The 6,289-nt window shown below is 29.2% G+C and overlaps 1 long non-coding RNA gene across 1 annotated transcript in view; it reads right to left on the reverse strand.

Annotated features, from left to right (window-relative positions):
* The window catches only part of LOC106681490 (uncharacterized), a 12,725-nt gene extending 11,444 nt beyond the window's left edge, over positions 1-1,281 (reverse strand). Inside the window, exon 1 of the long non-coding RNA XR_001343257.2 lies at positions 1,080-1,281. This is a non-coding gene — a long non-coding RNA (uncharacterized lncRNA). The remainder of the gene's footprint in view (positions 1-1,079) is intronic.
* Positions 1,282-6,289: the final 5,008 nt, after the last annotated feature.

Genomic DNA, 6,289 nt, shown 5'->3' on the forward strand with positions numbered 1-6,289 from the left:
TTTTGACCGCAACCCTGACCATCTTCTTATATATCAATTTTTACGGTCAACTATATATACATATATACAAAAATTTATATAGATTGAGAAAGTAATGTATTGAAGATGGCTGAATAAAATTATTGTACAGCATTAATAAAATTCCTCTTTGATTAAATTTTAAGTTAATTTAAAAAAACATTTCGGGGTAGTTGGCCCATGGCTGTACCCTAGTATAAACAGTATGATAGTTTCCCCCATGTTAGTACTGTGGTACTAGGTCCAGCATGATAGATGGTACACATACTACATTGAAACCACTATCATGTTAATGCCGGTCCACATGGTGACATTTTATAGCCATGGCAAGAACTATTGCAGATAATGCAAGGGTTGAACTGTTTAATAGTTGCCATCTTGATATTTCCTGTAATGACAATACTGTCACACTACGCATAATGTGATAGCTGGTGGTACATATTGTAGAAGTGAAGCTACTGTCATGATGATAATTTTGTAATCCAAAAGCAGCACTATCTCTCAAGGTATAGTGTGATAAGTGAGTGTTATGGTAGTTCAACTAGAACCTGTTACATAGTGACAACCATGGCAGCAATTGCACCTATTTTAATCAACAAAACAATGGTGCCACCTGACAGATAACATATAACTGTACCCACAGGCACAAAGAGGTTAAAGACCCCTGCCAGAAGGAAACATCACACTTTTTCTGATTTGATATAGTACTAATAGTAGCAAGATATGTTTTACAACGACTTATAATTTTTTATTAGACATGGGTTCAGCATTATAACCCTTAGTCGAAAATATATTAAGAGAACAAAAGTATACAAATTCAATTGAACGGACTCAATTTCTAGCCATCAACAGTAAAATAGGACCATTTGTCAATACATTTTGTGTTGATTTTTAATCAAAAATAACTTTTTAATGTTTATTTATCAAATTGAGCCTAAACTAAGAGTGCCTCACATGACAAAGTATTATTTCATAAAAAGATAAACATGTGATCATTAAATTATTATTGATAGTTCATTTTTATCGAGTAATCTAAAATAATGATTTTAATATTTTCTTACTTCAACTTTTTTCTCCTTTTCTTCGATTACACTGCAACTGACTTCTTTGGTTTGTCGTGAATCCAGGTCATCAGGGACATTATAATAATATATAAAAATAAAAAACATGAAAAAGAGACAGATAAAGTATTCAAAGGAGAAATTTGGAAAAGGATTTATAGGGCAATGCATATTGTGTAAATTAACATAACATATGTAGCAAAAGTAGTTTTATATTATTAAATTTTCTTTTTTGTAATAAAGGCACCACAGGTAATTGTTTTTTGTTGGAACTTATAGCATTAAAAAATAAAATCCTACAAGCCTATTAAAATACATTTGTAACTTATATATACAAATTAAAATATATAAATAAAGTATATAATCAAGCTGTATATACATAAATTAAATAGCATGAATTTAAAATGTGTAAAAACATATTCAGTGGTAGCACTCAAATTGTACCTATCTTGACTCTTATTCCAAAACTTTCTAACTACATTTTTTCTTATATTCAAGTTTTGAGTGTATCTTGAAGGTTGGACCATCTTTTAAACATTAGTAGTCCAAAAAGTGCATTGACTGGTAAGTTTTTAAAGCACATTTAAAATTATCAATAGATAATAAATGCACCAAACTTCAAAGCTCACTCAAAACTTTACTCTTGAAAAAATAAATATATTTTGGAAAGTTCAAAATCAAAATGACGGTATACTATGTTAGGTCACGGGGACATTTTTGTTTTAAGAGCTGTAGGATCATCATGAATTGTAATGGGCAAGATGTTTGGTGCTAAAGAATTTGACAGTTATAGTAGTTTACAACGAAAAGACAGGTATCTATTGTGTTCAATATCTTTTCGAAATGGAATATTAAGTTAATTTTGGATTATTTTATGAGAGACAACAACGAGCATTAAGAATTTTCTGTGCTTTTTTGGATTGTATAAGGGAGAAAAGAATTTGAAGGTTTACACCAAAAAGCTCAAAGCTATAAATCATAATACAATTTATTTTATATGGCAAATATAGTTATTTTGGCCATGTTTGTAATTTGCTATCTCCTTTCACAATAAGCAAATGTGAGTGAGAAAAAGAAAATGTAGTTTGGAATGCATTAGAAAATAAATATATTTTATTTTATTTTTATACCAGATCGGCCTAGTGGGCCTTACATGGTTGATATAACTTATATTATATATATTTTTTAACAGTTAATTATGAGGGGGTATAGTTATACGAATGACACCCCTAACTGTATACAATGTTCTTATTAAAAGAAATAACAATAAAATAAATAGATAAGAATAATGCTTCTTAATAAAGGAGGAAAGTAAAATTAATAACAAAATATAATGATATTGGTACACGTAAATAAACAAACAATTCCCTTCTAATAGTAAAAAGAAACAAGTTAATTTGAAAAAGAAAAGAGAGAAAAAAATAATAATAAGTAGAGGTAGTGTGACTATGAATTAATTTTATATTTATTAAAAATTTATAAAAGAATGTCCTGCAGCAGTCTGGGCTTCAGTCTTCAGGTTGAGGTTGGGTTTCCCAGGTTGTAGGTCACTGCTCCTTTAACTGTCGGCAATTGGGAGTGGAACTTCATGAACCGTTTTTTGATATAATCCTCTATTGACTCCATATGTAATTCGCGATGCAATTGGTTATTTCTTATGAACCAAGGAGTATTAACTGCGATTCTTAGGACTTTATTTTGAAAAGATTGTAGTTTTTTCCTTTTTGTGAAGGATGCCGCTCCCCAGACTTCACAGCCATACATCAGCAGTGGCCTGAGGATTGTTTTAAATATAAGAACAGTTGTTTCTGGTTTTAGTTTGGGGACTTTCTATTTAGGATAGGATATAGCATTGCTAACCTTGCATAAGTTTGATGTTGATATGGTGATTGCAGGTAAGGCGATCTAGGTGAATTCCCAGGTATCTTACTGTTTCACTGGCAGGATTCCATTTCACATTTTTACCTTTGAGGATTAGATACGATGGATCTGGTGGGCATCGAAGAGTAAAAACTTTTGAGTTGCATTTTTCAATGTTCAAGCTAATCATCCATTTAGTGAAATATTGTTCTAAATCATTAAGGTGACTTTGCAAAGTATTTCTAGCTATTATTATGTCATCATGTTGAGAGAACACAGCTGTATCGTCAGCGAACATAGCTATGGAGGTGTGTGTGGACTGGACAATGTCGTGAAGGTAAAAGTTGAACAAAATGGGAGAAAGGACTGAACCTTGAGGAGAAAATAAATGAGATCAGTGCAGAAAGTCTCTTAGTCAGTGCCTTAATAGTCTTGTGGGTGGTTTCTATGGGTTAGTAGCAATAGATACCCTCGAGTCAATTGGTCAGGATATAGAGTCTGTCTGTCGTCAAAATTATTGAAATGACCTGTGGTGAAAGGAATTTTAAGGTCAGAGTGTAATGTTTCATTAGAAACATAATAAGTAGCATCTTTTTTTAGTACTTTGGATAGGAATTTTCTGATATTTGACTGTTTTTCTGTTGCCAATAACTCAGTTGGTTTTATTTACAAAATGGCTTTATTAGTACTTAATAAATGGTTAGTTTATTAGTGAGTTTGATAGTTAATGAACGTCTTTTTAAGCAGCATAGAAAGAAGTACGTGCAGCTGATTATATACAAGTTTAGAAAATAGGATTATTAAGAAAAATAATTTTATATTTCACTATGTAAGTTGGGTTTATATCTTGTTTTATTTGCTTATCTGGTTTTAAAACCTTTAATTCAGCAAGTGAAGTATTCCTATCAAAAATTTAAAAGAAAAATTGATTCAAACATGTTTTTATGAATGACATTTTTGTTTATTAATCCTGATAAATCTAAAAGTAAAAATCTTCTAGTTTATCGTAGACAGCCCTGTAGTAAGGCCTATTACCTGGAAAATTCATATTTGATGAAATTTATAAAAGGAGTAACCAGGAAAATGTCTCTTTAACAATAATTCCTTAAAAGTGGACACCAATTTATGTAAAAAATGCATATAGTTTTAAAATAGATAAAGTGAAACAGTTTTTATAATATGTGTAGAATGTTTCTGCGATACTTCTCTTATCTGAATATCTACAGGAGATAGGAGGGTTTAATTTAACCCAAATTTTCTTTTAAGTAATGGAAAATACTTGTTAAATTTGTCACAGCCATTATAATTGACGATGGATCCTCTCTTTACTTAAAACAGAGAATCAGGAGTGGTTTATTTTACAATCATGCTCAGTGAATGATAAACAAATGTGGCACAAATATTTCATCGAAATTGGTGAAAATCCCACATCCAGGTGGAGAGGGAGCTTAATCTTCCTTAATAATAATTTAGTCAGCTGATAAAAAACATGTACCTCCTTTCATCATAATCAATAAAATTCTGTCTAAACAAAAAAAAAAAAAGCCTCCATAGATTTTATATCTCTGTTACAGAAACCATAAGAGAGACCAATATTAATTATTTTAAAATGGTTGAAAGGAAAGATAGCAAAAACAATCCAAATAAATATCTATATATTTTTGATAAGAAAGCGTAGTTAAAAAGAATATATTTATTCATACAAAGAAATACTAAACTAATTCATTATAGTTTATAAATCCAATGTTATTTATAACAAAAAAGAAAAAAGGTTTATGGATAAATAACATTCTTTCCATCTCCTACAAACATAAAGAAGTATATATATTTCAAGAAAAAGTAACAATTTATATAATCGTAATAGTTGGCTGAAATAAAAATACTTCCAAGTCTTGTCTAAATATAATATAAGAGCCTTGAAACTCCATTTATATTATACAAGAATAAGACATGCAGTCTACTATTTCCAGTAGTTTGGCCATAAACTTTAATCCTAAATTAATGGAATGACAAATATAGGTGTAGCAAAATAAAGCAATTAGAATGTAAAAATAATTTTTTATAGTAACTATCATTAGAGGCTCTCACTACAAAAGGATATCACAGTAAAATATGTTAAACAAAGCTATTGAACTTTAAAACATAAAATTATTCAGGATGCTGTAACATTCCACCATCCTAAAACAATGTGAGACATCGAACTTGACATTTTTATCTTATCTGTTAGCCGACTATTTTCCTGAATGAAAACCAATGTACATTCCTTTCTCAGTATAAGAAATCATTAGTAACAATATGATTCACGAGTTTCATATTAATATTTATCAGAAATGCTTGAGAAAATTTATTATCCCTCTTTAGCATTTAGTATAATTTTGTACAAAGACTCGATTGTTATTTAACTCCACATTATTTAATAATAATATCTTGATAATATATTCTATATTCTATAAAGCGCAATATGGATAGAAATTGAGAATCTAAAAAATGTTTATATATAAGCCATGGGAAAGATTAAAAACATTATGGAGCTCAGAGCATGACTACAATGTTGATTTATCCTTAAGGAATAATTTATAAAAAATTCTAATAACCAGGAAATTAATGTTATGAAATAAATTTATAAGAGTACTCATGTTCTAATTGGTGTAATGATTAAGGCAGCCAAAGGTTGAAGAATGGAAATACAGGATAAAATAGAAATGTCAAATTTGAAAAACAATTTCTATGTGTAACATAATCAAACAAATGAAGTGTTTAGTTTTAAAACCTGCTCAATCCATTTTCAAGCATTTTAGACGATTCACTAAAAAGTAATTGTGTTATATCTCACCAACATCATGAGTTGGTCCAATTTCCAAAAAGTCCAATTTTGGTCAATACAGCTTTGCTACTACTAGATCGATGTAGTACATTGGGAACTTAAAAAAAAAATATTTTATGGAAAAAGTGGATTGAGCAGGTTTTAAGATTAATCAGCTCAAATAAGGTAGAAATCATGAAAAAAAAAAAAAAAGCTAAAACTAAAAAATGACTTGCATTTCTCAAACATTTATGTATGCTCTGGTTGAATCTTGGATAAATTTGAGAGTTAAATAAAATAATGTACACATAAAATACCACTCCATAGTACAATAAAGAAATAAATAAAAAATAAAACTGCATCTAAATATAACATTATGGTATATCAATATAACTCTTGGTACATAAAATAGTTTATTTCATGATGAGACTATTTCAACAAATAATATAAGTAATGTGCCATGGACATATACAGAAAATAACACCTTATTGTAGAAACTAAGAATCATTTTATGGAAAAACTTTTATATTTTTTCAAAGGCTTAGAA

This window comes from Halyomorpha halys, unplaced genomic scaffold, assembly GCF_000696795.3.
Source record: "Halyomorpha halys isolate HHAL.00 unplaced genomic scaffold, Hhal_1.1 Scaffold343.1, whole genome shotgun sequence".
Classification (NCBI taxonomy): domain Eukaryota; kingdom Metazoa; phylum Arthropoda; class Insecta; order Hemiptera; family Pentatomidae; genus Halyomorpha; species Halyomorpha halys.